We start from the raw sequence: 14733 nt of genomic DNA on the forward strand, positions 1-14733 counted from the left end.
GTCGTGAACTCGGAGCTTCATAAAATGTGGCATTCACGTGTGCGGCACATTGCTGTGACTCTGTTTTGTTCCGTGATAAAGACTACATCTGTCAGGCCCTGTCTGCTCATGTTCGGGCCAAGAAGAGAATTATATAGCCCAGAATTGCTTTCCCCTTCCCTCTTATAAGGGGTAGCCTTCTCCTCCCTCCCTCTGGAGCCAGCTGAGGGATCCTGTCTCAGGGGAGGAAGGGGTGGACAGAAATCCATGGTGGATATCCCAGTACCAGGAAAAGGATAGATCAACTTCCAATTGTTTCTCTCTTTAAGAGACTTGCCCTAGAATATCAGAGAATCTCTGTGACCCTATTAAAAAATGAATACATTATATATGTGTATATATATATAAATATATATATACACACACATGAATATAGACACATATGTATATATACAAATACATATTATATATAATACAATAAATATTAAAACATTGCATGTACATGTGTGTAATACATGTGTGTGTGTATATATATACATAAACATTTTTTTAAACTGACTTTAGTTTTGAAACTTTTCACCAGGCATTTTTGTTTCAGTTAATCACGTTTCTACTGCAGCCTGGGGACTTTTAAAAACATTTCTAGAACCCCCTATCTTGCTCCCAAAGGCTTAAGCATTATTTGATAATTAGGCTTCACAATTATGTGATACGTTCTGGAGAGAAGACGTGTGGGCCGGAGGAGGTGGGAGGAAGAAAGTTGTGTGTGTTAGTTAATGTGGGAGGAATGAGGGGGTATTGTCTGGAGATTGGAGGAATGCTTATAAGAGAAAGAAGTTCACTTTGTCAAAATTGTGTTGGTTGCCAGTTCTCTGTGAAACCCCCACTTAGACACAGGGAAGGGCGGTGGGGGGAACATTGAAAATGTTCTCGCCTTTCCTAATTAAAATGATGCCAGAAAGCAGGATCCACATAGAGGCCAGCTACATGCCACTTAAAAAGAAATACGCTTCATTGCATTTTCTCTCCATTTCCCGGAACTCACAATGGGAACAAAAGAAAGGAAGAGGGCTTGTTAAAATTTTGGCATAGTATTTTGGTACTTACCCGACTGTTAGCACGATACCACAGGAAAATAGTTCTTGCTAAAAGGACAGTTTTTCTCCCCTTTCTTTCTGTTCATATACCGAAAGTGTATGTGTTCATTGTGTTCCTATACCTTCTGCCTCTCCAAGTCCACACACTTGCATAAGCAAAAGCGCAGTGTCCTGTACTCCTGGAGTCTGTTCCTTTGCTCCATGCTGACTCTCTAGAGGAAGCCATCACATTTGCATCTCCAAAGAGGCCTATATGCTCTGCGTTCTCATTCTATGAAAATTAATTTATTTTCCTTTTTAAGGGGAAGGTTTTTTTGTTCATTGAATCAGGTTTCAACAAGGTTGGGTATGTGGCTGATTTTGAGAGTGAGAGAGAGAGAGAGAAAACAAGAGAGGGGCCTCTGTGTGGTGCTGTGTTGTGTGTGTGTGTGTGTGCGCGCACACACACAGAGGGGCTGAGGGTTCTTATAGTCAAGAATGGACCTCAGCCAAAATATTAAAATAGATGAGGTGTGTGCTAAGGGCCACTTCCTTCTTCAGTACTTCTCTTCCAAATTCAAGATGTCAAGACCACACTACTTAATTCAATCTACGGTGAATTCCAGGTAGTACCAAACAAAGGGGAAGGCTTTTTTGCTTGCTTGTTGGCCTGCAATTTGTTACTTTTACTATTGGTTTTTGGTCAGGGAGGGTGAGGGGTGAGAGGAATTACTGAATTTCTTGATCCTTCTAGAATCCCATCACATATAGAGCTGCTTGAGGCTAGTCATGCTAAATGTTTTTTTCCTGGCCAGGGCAGGAAGCTTGTTGTAGAGCAGGGCTTACCAATTTATAGGCCTACAGGGGCCATGATGGTGATGGAGATGAGGGAAGCCAGCTGGACGTGAGACAACTAGGAGTGAACGGTCTGTGCAAACACAGGACCACAGCTACCCAGCTCCAGCCATTGCTGCCGGTCAGGAGCGTGAGCCACGTGTTGGCAGACCATTGATTTTTTTTTTTTTCTGGATTATTACACGAAGTTTCATGATTTAAAAATGTTCATTACTCACTCAAATTAAGAGAGAAAAAAAAAACCAAACACTTCACCGGTCAAACAAAACATATCAGTGGCCTGACTTTCTCTGCCACAGAAGAGGGTTGAGTGCATCGTGGTTGAACACACGACCTTGGACAGGCCTGTTTGCTCCCTTGTGAGCCAGAGGAAATGGGGTAGATGGGCTCCGAAACTTCTTGTTTGGGCCCTTTAGGATTTTATGACTCTCGGGTCCTGTATGTAGACCATCAGGGTCCCCTTCTTCTCCTAGTATTTCACGAAGGGTTGGGCAGAAGCCCAAAGCAAGAAAAGAAGAGAAGACACGTACGCGGATGAGGGTCAGAAAGGACTAGCTGGCAGGAGAAAGTGCCTGCTCGTGTGCTGCCACGTGCTTTGTTAGAAGACTTTCTTCTCTGAGCCATCTTTCCCTCCCCTGAATACCCGTAGTCCTTTTCCAACCTTCTCCTTTGAATATGTTCACCCAACACATTTATTAATTGCTTGCTTGAGGCCAGGCACGCTCTTGCGGTTTCCATCACTTTCCCACTCTAGTTATTTGAATAAAAGAATGGAGAAGACTTTACTACCCAGATTTCTAGGATACGAAGGAAGAAAGGCCAGTCTGTGGGATGTACTAACTGTGAGAGAAGTAGGGTGGACTTAAACTTCACAGAGGAACGTGCAGTGTGAGACAAGCCATCTCTTGGAGAACCTGGACTTTGGGAGCCCGTGGAGAGTGAGGTGGAGGGCCACCATGTGGTGTGTGATGCCACTCTCCTCCGCTCCCCTCAGTTCTTCCACGAAGTTACCAAAGTCATGAGGTGCTTGTGTCCAGTGATAGTGGCAGATTCAAGCACACAGCAGAGAAGGAAGGCCGGGAGTTTGCAGAAGTCCTCGGGCCAAGTGTGGAATGCTGTAAGCCATAATATTGTCCATATAGGGAACTGTGTTCAACATCTTGTAGTAACCTATAGTGAAAAAGAATGTGAAAACAAATGTATGTACGTATCTCTATGACTGAACTATTATGCTGTACACCAGAAATTGGCACAATATTGTAAACTGACTGTACTTCAATTAAAAAAAAAAAGCCATAATATTGTCCAAGCCAGTTTCTGAGATACAGTGTTCCCAGGTAAGATCTCAGCTAAGCTGTGAGAAGTTTAAGAACAAGATCCTCGTCGAAGTTGTCTCTGTACACTACATGCAGTCATCACAGTGCTTTTGCACAAAGGAAATGCTTAGTGAATACTTGCTGACTGACTATGGCTGATTGACTGACTGACTGACTGACTGACTGAAGAAGAAAGCTGTTAACTGCCAGTCCCTGAACATGGAATGCAGGCATTGCATGGACACATAGACTAGAAATGAGCCAGTCTGTCTGGAGAGGGTTAATTTCTGCCGTCAGCATTCACAGGAAGGATAATGTATGCTGCGGAGGGAAAGCATTAGTCTTTCCCTTTTGAAAACCTCGAAAAGATTTGTCTGAAGCATGTATTTAAATGGGCAGCATACAGGTGTTTTCAGAGCTACTCCAGCCCCGGAGAAGGCCTCAGGGCAAACCAGAGAAGACGGTACTTGGTAACGAGAAACACTCCTCAGCTACTCTGCATGCTTCAGTGGGAAAATGCAAATCAACTCATTTCCGCTTTTGAGGACGACTTCAGATAAAGGGGTCCCCAGGCAAAGTAACCCCTTCAACGTGCCTGGCTGTCTATCCCCATTGCTATCTTTTCCTGCACTACCTGCCGAGCGAGCTGTCGGGGGTGGGGAGGGGGCTGTGGATTGGCTGCACGGGAGATGAGAGAGGTGATGCATGGTAATGAGGAGCTGGGGTTGGGGGAGAGTGAAGGAAGAGGGCGTTTGTGTGAGCAGGTGCAACTTTGTGGAAAAGGCCTTGAACTAGGAGGAGGAATTACCTCCAGTTCTGACTCTGTGGCCCCCAGCTGTGGATGACCTTGGGCAAGAGGTGGGATTCACAGGCAGTCAAAGCTAATGTGAAAGTTGGAAATCATGCCAATTCGACCATTTAGGTGTTTTTGCTTTTGTTTTTTACATTGGAAAACTGAGATCTGAACAAATTATCAATGGTCAGCGGAAAGTGAAAATTAGAATCCAGATCTCCGGCTGCTGGAACAGAGCCCCTCCGGCCATACCAAGTGCCACGCTAAGGCGGACCTGTATATTCAGGCCTGGGTGTCCATGTTCTATAATTTGGATGTCAATGTTTGGTTGTGCCTCAGGGCTCAATTAAGATTTTAAAGACCTGAACATCTCAAAAAATTATGTTGACCTCTGCAGACCCCCAGCGTAGGTAACTGAAAATAAAAAACCATGCAAGGTTGTAGGGAAAGTGTAAGCAAGTAAAATAAAGAATTAGTTTTTCATTAATTTTACTCTGATGATTCTCAAATAGCAAATTCTTTTTAAAATTTTTATTTTGAACACCAACTTGTGGTTGCCAAGGGGGCAGGGGGTGGGAACGGACAGACGGGAATTTCAAAATGTAGAACAGATAAACAAGAGTATACTGTGTAGCACAGGGAAATATATCCAAGATCTTGTGGTAGCTCACAGAGAAAAAAAATGCGACAATGAATGTATATATGTTCATGTATAAGTGAAAAATTGTGCTCTACACTGGAATTTGACACAACATTGTAAAATGATTATAACTCAATAAAAAAAATGTTAAAAAAATTTTTTTTATTTTAAGTGCTCCTGTTTCACCAGTGCATCTTATGGAACATGCCGTCTCTGCTACTGTGAAATCCAGTCTGTGACTTTGAATGTTAACAGGCACTTACTTTTCAGTGCATGAGAGGGTTATGTGAACACATGTTTGGTTGATTGTTGTTATTTTTGTGTTTTTGTGGTTTTTATGGCATTAAGTGCAGGTGTTGTTTTTGGGTGAAGATGTATGTATAACAAATGCAGGTTTTTATTTCCTTTTTGTACAGAATGAGGCAATCAAATGATTGCTAAAATCGTCAGGCTGTAGTCTGCTAAATGAGATGATATATAAAAAGAGCCTTTTGCATGGCCTGTACTCAGTGTAGAAGGTTATTTTTTTCTCACTGAGTGAAAGATAGAACCATTCCAAACCCGAGATAGTCTGGATTAGAAAAGGACCTACATTTTTAGAGGAAGTTGTATGTCATAGGAGTCAAAGAGAGGGCAGGTCGGTTTTAGGCTTGATTGATTTCCATAATTTGCTTTTTATGGGAAAGGGTTAAGTAACTTTCAAGTTTCTCTCAATCAACAGAGTTTACTGTAGTTCTTCTGTGCTTATATATCAGAAGCTTTTGTGTGTGATATATCTGTATATCTGTATCTACAACTGTATGTGCTTGTGTCTGTTCATACAGACACACACATATTACTTGATCCTGATGGCTTTTGGATTTGGCTGGGCTTGGCCGTCCAAGGAGCTGGACGTGAGATGGCTTCCGCACACATCTTGGTATGGAATCCATAACCTGGAGTCACTTTAACCCCAGGCAAATGCTCGCTTCTTGCTGGGGAGACTTTGGCCTCTCCTGGAAAGAAGTTTCTGCCTATCAGTGGGAGACCCTCACTTACACTAAAGTCTGGAATCATTCCCATAACGAGAGTTGGAGGGACTCACTATAGAACAATCTGCATTTTTTTTCCCTCGAGTGATTTTCGCATCTATCCTGCTAGTTGAGTCTCAGAAAAGATCATCCCAATACTAAGCTAGCGTTTACTGAGTCTTCAATGTAAGCCAGTGGCTCTCAGGTGTGGTGATTTTACCCTCCCCTTCCAAAGGGTATTTGAAAATGTCTGGAGTAAATTTTGATTGTCACAACTGGGAGGGGAGGAGTGCTGTCGGCACCCAATGGCTAGAAGCAGAGGTGCTGCTAAACAGAATTACTATGCAGACACCTCCCCCACCCCAAAAAGGAATTACCGGCCCCCAAACGTCAGTCATACTGAGGCTGAGAAGCCCCGGTGAATACCAAACTCTTTGTGCCTTCGTTACAGGCATGTTTCCATCCATCTTCTCACGGATCCGATGAGGTAGTACTGTTGTCCCCTCCCCATCTTAAAGATGAAAGGTCATGTGACAAGGAGAGAAGAAGCAACATGATTAAGGCCACCAAGTCCTAGGTGCAGGACTGCACATGAGCCAGATCCGTCTGCTTCCAGACACCCAGTTTGAAGTGCCACTCTGTGCTGCAGGCATCCTTAGTCCTTTCAGACAAGCATCCCAGGGACTGAGCCCTTTCCACTCAACACACTGGCCCCTTTCACAAACCCAAGTGAGTTCCTCCTGCACAGGGGAGACCTCCAGTCTAGAGTTGGTCTTCCTCTCCTAACGGATGGCGTGTTCTGTGCTGAAAGTCGCCTGGAGTCTAAAGTTGTCCTTGTTTAGCTCCTTTTATTTTCTTTCTTTTCTGTATCTCGCCCTTGTGGCTTAGCTTTCCTTGCATCACAGTAATCTAGCTCTTCTTCTAAAGAATAGCCTTTTTCTTACAGAGTCTCCCTCCAGTAGCTGGAGGGCCAGCTTCACTGATGGCTAACAGGATGGTCTCCCAGGGGTGAGGGTGTTGATTATACCGCCAGGCCGGAGGAGGGGACAGTTTTCTCTGAAACTTGACAGTCTTTGACATTCACTTTTAAATCCTTTTCGCGGCATTCTCTGGCTCTTCAGAGGCTAGGAAAACAAACAAGCACATCCGAATTTAGGTTTCAGATTGTGCCAAGATTTCACAGGAAAGCTTTTTCTTCCACAAAAGCCTTTGGAGGAATTCCTTTATCAGGAGAGCAGAGCATTCCTGGGGATCTCATTAGGTAAGTTACTCTCAGATTAACATATTTTATTAATTACCTATTATGAGACCCCAAAGCTAAACAATCATAAAAACAACAAAAAGAAGTAAATATAGTTCCCAGTGACTGATAGATGCCATGAAAGACATCATCAGTAAAATCAATTATATGCATTATTATAATGAAATCTACAGTTAGTGCTTTAAAAAAATAATTAGGTTATTGGCTAAGAGGAAACTAGCCCCCTCCATTACCCCTGGAGCAAGCCCCGGAGGCTTCACTCAAAGGCTTTTAGTATCGAAATCATTGGTTTTATTGGCCAGGCAAATTAGTGACTCCATTAGCTTCGCCAGTGGGGGACCCTGGTTCTCCTAAGTCACCAGGTGCTTTTGATCTGGTTGTGCATTTTCTCGAGTGGAAAAATACAGCGTTGGGACAATGCATCAAGATGTGTACAAAGTGTGCACCAGTCTGAATGTGCAGGGAGGGTAGGAACCAAGGGACAAGGAGTAAAAGATGGCTTGGCCGTGTGTTTGGAGTGTGTGGTTTGTGTGCGGCGTGGGCCCTCCCACCCGGTGCATGTGTGTGTGCCTCTTGAGAGCTGATCAGCATTTCCAAACCCCTGTCCAGAGCTCAGCTTGTCCATCTTGCTTTGTATGTAAAAATATTCCACTTAAGCCAGTAGCAAAAGCTACCTCCAAAGTGCCAACAAATAATATATGCGACTTTTTTTTTCCCTTATCAATATAAAGAAATGTGGAGTTGTGAAGCTGGTGAAAACTTGCATTAGACAATGTAATGAAGCAGGAATTAGAGCAGCGTAGTTCCTCTGGCCATTATAAATGAGGACGGCAGCTACCTGGAGAATGGGAAAACTGATGAGTACGGTCTGTTGGGGAGAGCAGGAGGAAAATTTCCCTCAGGAACACATTTCAAATTACTTATTTATGAACTGATGAACTGGGAGACCACCTACGGAGACACCGGCGCAAGCAGTCTGCTGCAGACAGCTACAGAACTCCGGCTAACGGCGCGGCTGTTTTCTGTTAGAACTCCTGCTATCCAGCTGGGCTTTGGAGGCAGGAAATTTAGGCTCCGACTAGAAGTTACGCTTTTCCTCTTTCTTGTCCGCATAAATATATACACACATATTTTAATCCACTTGAATCGTTTGGCGAGAGCATGAGAAAAAAAAAGCTGTTACAGTTGGCCCAGGAAGGCCCGGGGAGGAGAGGAGATTTTGGTGTTGAAAGGTTTGCAGGTTATGCCGCACGGTCTGGGAAGGGGACTGAGTTCCAGGCTCCGGTGTCAGCTCTCAAAAGGCTATTGGATCAGGCCATGGAGAACCACGTCTTCCTCCTCCTTTTCTTGGTCAGCATCCTCCTCCTCCTTCTCAACACCTTCATTGCCATGGTGACGGGGTATCCAGGGCTTCCTCTGAGCCAGGCTTTCTGCTGCGCTTTGCATGAATGGTCTCACTTTAGCCTCACAAGAACCCTATGATGTGGGCACCGTTGTTATCCCCGTCGCTTAGGTGAATAAACTGATTGATGAGAGAAAGGCAGGGGCTTTTTCAAGGCCACGAGTCCAAGTCCACCTGACCCCAGGGCTCAGACCCCTACTCACCTCCTGGAGGACTGTAAATGTTCACGCAGGGGAAATGGCATCTTCCTTTGGAGAAAGCTATGGACTTACTCTCTGTGCTGCAGGCAGTGTGGTGAAGGGAAAGAATTTAGCAAGGCAACTGGGGGACATGGGTGCTGTGGGGAGACAGTGTAGCTGAATAGTTAAGAGCAAGATCTCTTAGGTTTTTGTTTTTTTTAATTATTATCTCCGTTTTATAGATGAGGTAACAGAGACTCAGCAAAGTACAGTCAACTTGCCCTACGAAACACGTGGAAGTGGCAGAGCTAGAATTTGAACCTGACCTGGGTTGTGAGCTACTCACCGGGTAGAGAGCTCCTTGAGAGCAGGGTGTAAATCGTATTCAGTTTTTAATTCCCAGTACCTGACAAAATACCTGTAGAAATGGCCCCTCAATGCATATTTGCTGAATTGAATTTCCAGCTCCCAATTCAGTAAGCTATTGGAGGGAGCTCTTGCAAAGATCCCTGTTCCTTAGTCGATACTGTAATAATAAGAGCACATAGTATTTGTTGGGTATCTAACTGTGTGCTGGGCTGTATGCCACAGCAGTGTAATCATCTCATCAATCCTCAGAACCTGATGAAGCAGATATTTTTATCATTATCATCTCTCGATTGAAGCTTAGAGAGAGGTTAAGTCAGTGGTTCTCACCTGGGGGTGATTTTGTTTCCCATCTCCAGAAGGAGACAATTAGCAGTCTAGACACATTTTTGGTTGTCACGACTGGGGTTGGGGGTTGGTTTGCTACTGGCATCGAGTGGGCAGAGGCTAGGGTTGGCGCAAAACACCTTACAGTGCACAGGCCATCTTCCCATAGCAAAGAACTGTCCACCCCCAAATGTCAGTATTACCCAGTCAGTATTGCCCGACATGTCATTACTGAGGCCATCTGGGTTAAGACCTTGCCCAGGCTATTAAGTGGCAGAGCCAGGATTCAAATTCCCACGCCTCACTCCAGGGCCTGTGTGCTAATCATCCGCTGGATGATTCTCCCCGTCCCCTCCTTCTTGGGTAGCCTATGGTTTGCTGAGAAGACATGGTTACATTATGAGTCATAGGGTGGTAAGTGACTCCAGGGGATGAAGGGGGATCTTCTGGTGTGAATCTCTATGCAAAGAAAGTCCTTAACCTCGGCCTGAGAGTTGGGTCCTGACTATGCCAAATAAGTAAATGCTGACCACGTGGCAGTTCTGTCAGAGCCAGACGTAGCTGGGAGCCAGGAGGACCTGGAGGAAAGACTGCAGCGCTGGGGGAATCCCAGATTCCAGGCTGACTTCAGTTGTTCCCAGTGTGTAGCCTCTAAAAAGTCCCAAACACTCTGTGAGCTTCTATTTCTTTAGCTGTGGGACAGAGAAGGTGTCGCTCTGCTTGCTTCTCATAACTGTTTACAAAAACCACGTGACAAATGGCCTTCCAAGAGCTCTGAATAGGTTAAAAGCGGTACACATTAGCAGGATTCCCTTTATTACTTCAACAAACGTATAACAATAACAATGACAGCTTACACCGCTACTGTTATTTACTCTTTTTCAGACGTTGCTTTAAAGACTGGAAATGCTCTTCTCATTTATTCTTCAAAATAATCCCATGAAGAAGGTCCTAACTTAGAAGGACCCCATGCTTGGTCCAATGCTCTGATATCACTGTAAGTCTGATGTAAATTCTTAATAATATTTGAATAAGGGGCACTGTATTTTTATTTTGCACTGTGCCCTGAAATTTATGTAGCTGATTCTTCTCTTTAGACACGTCTGCTTCTACCCTAAGTATGTAATAACCCCTCAGTTGTGAATCTATCAGAAATGGCGTATACCTGCTCTGGGTTCAGAAGAATAAAGGTTATTAAAGTCGATCATTTCCCTGTGAAAAGAAGGAGTGACATTTAGCATGCTTATCAATTCGTTTCATTTACACACTGTTCAGGTAGAAAGGACAGGAAACTAGACCAGGGGCAATTCAATAATCAAGTACTGGTTAAATAGTCAGGCTCTGGGTTCAGACAGCATCACAACAACAGCCATGATAGTACTGATAGCAGAAGTACATTATCCACAGCAAAAGTGTTGCGAGTTACCCACGTGCATAGCCCTCTGCTAAGTGCTTTGATATGCATGATCTCATTTGATCCTCACAATAATTCTTGTGGCATGCATTATTATTCTTATCTTTCAGATTATTAATCGTCTTATTCACCATATCATAGAGCCTGAAATGGAATCCTGACTCTATTTGATGACTTTAATGCCTTGGGCAAGTAATGCAATGATTCTGTGCCTCACTCTCCTTGTGTGTAAATGGGACTATGGCTTACTTTATAAAGTTGTTTTGAATTAGGTAACATAATCTGGAATGCAAGAGGAAGGGTCTTGCCCACTTTGTGTTTTGTTATATACCATGTTTTAGATTAGTGCTTGGCACACGGTCAGTGTATCAGCTATCTGTTGCCATAACGCTGGATAACAACTATCCATAAAACTTTTATGGTGTAAGTAATAAGCAGTCAAGTGTGAATTCATTGTTCACATGTCAAGAGTCAGTTGTTGGGGGAGGGCATAGCTCAAGTGGTAGAGTGCATGCTTAGCATGCACGAAGTCTTGTGTTCAATCCTCAGTACCTCCTTTAAAATAAATAAGGAAATAAATAAACCTAATTACCTCCCCTCTCCGCACCTCCAAATAAGAAAAAAAAAAGTCAGTTGGATGTTGGCTAGGTAGGTCTGTTGGTCTTGTCTGGGCTTGCTCATTGTCTAGGGTTCCTGGGGCAACTTGGTTCTGCTCTACATCTGTCTCCCTCTGCAGAATGCTAGCTCAAGCATATTATCATGGTAATGACAGAGGTACCAGAATGCAGGCAGAAATGCAGAAATCTTTTTCAAGTCTCTCTTTATTTCACATCTGCTAATATCCTACTGGCCTAAGCAAGTGACCTAGCAAAGCCCAGAGTCAGGGTCAGGTAATTTTGCCCAAGGCAGGAGGAGTGACGATTTGGGGCCCATTTTTGCAGTAAATCTACCATAATTGATTCTCCATAGATATTTGGAAAAAGAGTTTGGAAGTGCTTAACATATAATAAAGGATCAGAAAATGATAGTTCACAACTATCACAATAATTATCTGATAAACTATGGATTTGATAAAAGGGTTAAACTAGAAGAGGGATTTGACCGATCATAACTTTCTATTACTGTTGTTGTTGTTTTTCTTTCCTTTAAGTTTCCAAAATATTTTGGGGTGTCAGGTGGATATAATTTCACTTTTTCTTGTGAAAACGTCTAGAATTTCACAGATCACAAAAGAACTGATAAAACAGTTTCTCCAGAACCAAGGTGCTTTGAATTTGTCAAAATAAATCCCATTCTCAGCAAATTTCCCGGACACCTTTTTATTTCATGGCTCCGTTCCTTTGTTTTAATCCAGCAGGGCATGGACCTGGGTTTTGAGAGTAGTGATTGTTTAAACATTCCTTTTGACGACTCCTGACAGCCCAGTTCACCTCAAGCCTGAATTTGTCCCCGTGCGTCTTGGCATGTCCTGTCTGTCTGTTCCTGAGTGCTTGTTGTAGATCCACAGGTCCCCCAAATTCTAATTTCTTCATAACGGGTTGTAGAGTCTGCTTCGGAGTGAGTGTGTATCTTGCTTTGAGCTGCCACTGTGTGTGGTGAGGATGATGACAGGTTGGTTTAATGCAGCTCTTGCCAAGATGAAGGGGTTGTCAGACAAGTATCATGGGAGACTGAGGGATTGCTCTAAAAAGTCATTCTGAATTGCTAACTAACAGAGAGCTGGCACTCAGGTGGGGGTGCACTTCCTTGTATTGGAGGAACTGCAGAGAGGCCCTTGGCGGAACTGACCTCTCTCCTCACTCACTCACTGAGGGCAGGTTAAATGGGCTGCTGAGATACCTCCAACCTGGGGTTATAGGTCCCAGGAGGGCCCAGGGTTAGACATCAGAGACTCCATCAACCTCGTAAAACTGCATGCAAAGTTTGTCCTCATAAACAAACATATGACTGTTATTTTCTCAGAAAAGGGGGCCATGGCTTCTCATCAGACTCTCAAGGGTTTGTGACTCCTAATGTTGGCCTCCCCTGGTCAGTGCTCCAGGCAGGGCTCTGGAGGTAATTTTAAGGAGTTTTATCTGGACGTTAAAAAGTAAAAGAAGTTTCTGTTGAAGAGTTTAAAGAAGTAAGATGATATGAGAAGCTTACTCTAAGTATAAAATTTGGCTGTAGAAATTGCTACAAAATTGCTCTATTTTTTTCTCATTTATGGATTCCATACACATACAGATGTCCAGTGTCTTCCTTGTGCCAGATACTGTGCAGTAACGACTCTGCGTGGAGATGCTGGCACTTAGAGTGCCTGCCCTCATGGTAATTAAAATCTAGGGAGAGAGCCGAAGAATTCTAGTACAGTTGGAAATTTTAGTACAGTGTAAGACGTGCTATTTGATCATCCACTCATTCATTAATTCAATAAATAATTATTGAGCCCCTACTGTGTGCCAGGCCCTGTGCTAGGTCTTAGGGGGGCATCAGTGAGTTGCAGACAGGCATAGATTCGGTCCTCATTGAATTGACAGACTGGCGGGGGTGTGCAGACAGGTGAATGAGGCTTTGCAGCACACTGTGACAAGTGCTAACAGAGGGGTGTACAAGGGCTGCGAGGACACAGGAGTAAGATACCCAGCTCAGCCCCCAGGGCTCAGGGACAGTGAAGGCTCAAATACCAGATTCTGTGAATGCATTCCTGGTTAAGTAGAAACCTGAACATCTTGGATCAGTTGTCTCCTTTTCAGCTTATTAACAGGCACATGAATCTGCTGAAGGCAGGTTTAATAGTCCAACGCCTGCACCGTGCATTGAATGACAGAAGGCTTAGGTTCAATCATTTTTTTTTTGTATCTATGTATTTTTATTGAAGTATAGTCAGTTTATAATGTGTCAGTTTCTGGTGTACAGTATAATGCTTCAGTCATACATGAATATACATATATTCATTTCATATTCTTTTCACCATAAGTTACTACAAGATATTGAATATAGTTCCCTGTGCTATACAGTATGAACTTGTTGTTTATCTATTTTATATATAGTAGTTAGTATCTGCAAATCTCAAGGTCCCAGTTTATCCCTTTCCACCCCCTTTCCCCCTGGTAACCGTAAGTTTATTTTCTGTGCTTGTGAGTCTGTTTCTGGTTTTGTAAACAAATTCATTTAGTTTTTGTTTTGTTTTGTTTTTTTAGATTCCATGTATGAGTGATGTCATATGGTATTTTTCTTTCTCTTTCTGGCTTACTTCACTTAGAATGATGTTCTCCGGGTCCTTCCATGTTGCTGCAAGTGGCATTATTTTTATTATTTCTTATGGCTGAGTAGTATTCCATTGTATAAATATACCACAACTTCTTTATCCCAGGTTCAATCTGATTTTTACTTTTTACCAGCTGTATGACCTTGGGCAAATCCCTCACCTCTCTGAGCCTCACCATGAAACGGGGTTAAGAATGTCTGTCTTGCCTTTGTCTGGGGAGTATTATGAGTATCCCTGCCTTTCTGCACTGTGGAGGCTGCTCGCATTCTACAAAATGAGAACATAGCTCTATTTTCATAGTTGAGGACTTCTGACAGGCTATACCTCCAAACCTCCACTTTGTGTCCCCTGATCAGGATCTGCTTTCTGTGGATCCATCTTGTGAACTTGTACTTGATTTCTCTCACCCTCTCTGACTTCTTTATATTGGTGAGCTAGGTTGAGTTTTACTCTTGGCTGTTGCCTCTCAGAACACGCACTTAAGTTTCATGTTCTGTAGTCAACTCCTGACCTTATACCCCAGATAGACTCCTGGGACCCATCAGTCCAACTTGTGTCCAGACCCCTGGGCTCCTGCATGCCTGGTAGGAGGACTGGATGCAACAAATAAAAGGAGATGTGGCATAGATAATGTCACTCTTGCTGTGCTGTTTCCTGTTTGTGAGCACATGGGAAGATTCCATTTCCCAGCCTCCCTCGCAGGTAAGTTGGGGCCATGTGACTGAGTCTGGCCAACAGAATGTGGGCAGAAGTGATGTACACGATTTCCAGGACTGGGCCTTTATATCCTCATGTGTGATCCTCCAGCCATCTCTTTCCCAGCCACAGGGACCACGTGTTCCAGGATGTGTAGCAACGAGGTAGA

The 14733-nt window shown here is 43.6% G+C and overlaps 1 protein-coding gene across 4 annotated transcripts in view; it reads left to right on the top strand.

Moving 5' to 3' along the window:
- The window catches only part of LSM11 (LSM11, U7 small nuclear RNA associated), a 770814-nt gene that overhangs the window by 323959 nt on the left and 432122 nt on the right, over nucleotides 1-14733 (top strand). For 2 of the 4 annotated variants that reach the window (XR_004318855.1, XR_004318854.1), the window contains exon 10: nucleotides 10090-10201. The exons of the other annotated variants lie outside the window; for them this stretch is intronic. The gene's annotated coding sequence lies outside the window, so the exon portion shown is untranslated. The remainder of the gene's footprint in view (nucleotides 1-10089; nucleotides 10202-14733) is intronic. 4 annotated transcript variants of the gene reach the window in all.

The sequence above is a fragment of the Camelus ferus genome, chromosome 3 (assembly GCF_009834535.1).
Source record: "Camelus ferus isolate YT-003-E chromosome 3, BCGSAC_Cfer_1.0, whole genome shotgun sequence".
In the NCBI taxonomy this organism is placed as follows: Eukaryota; Metazoa; Chordata; class Mammalia; order Artiodactyla; family Camelidae; genus Camelus; species Camelus ferus.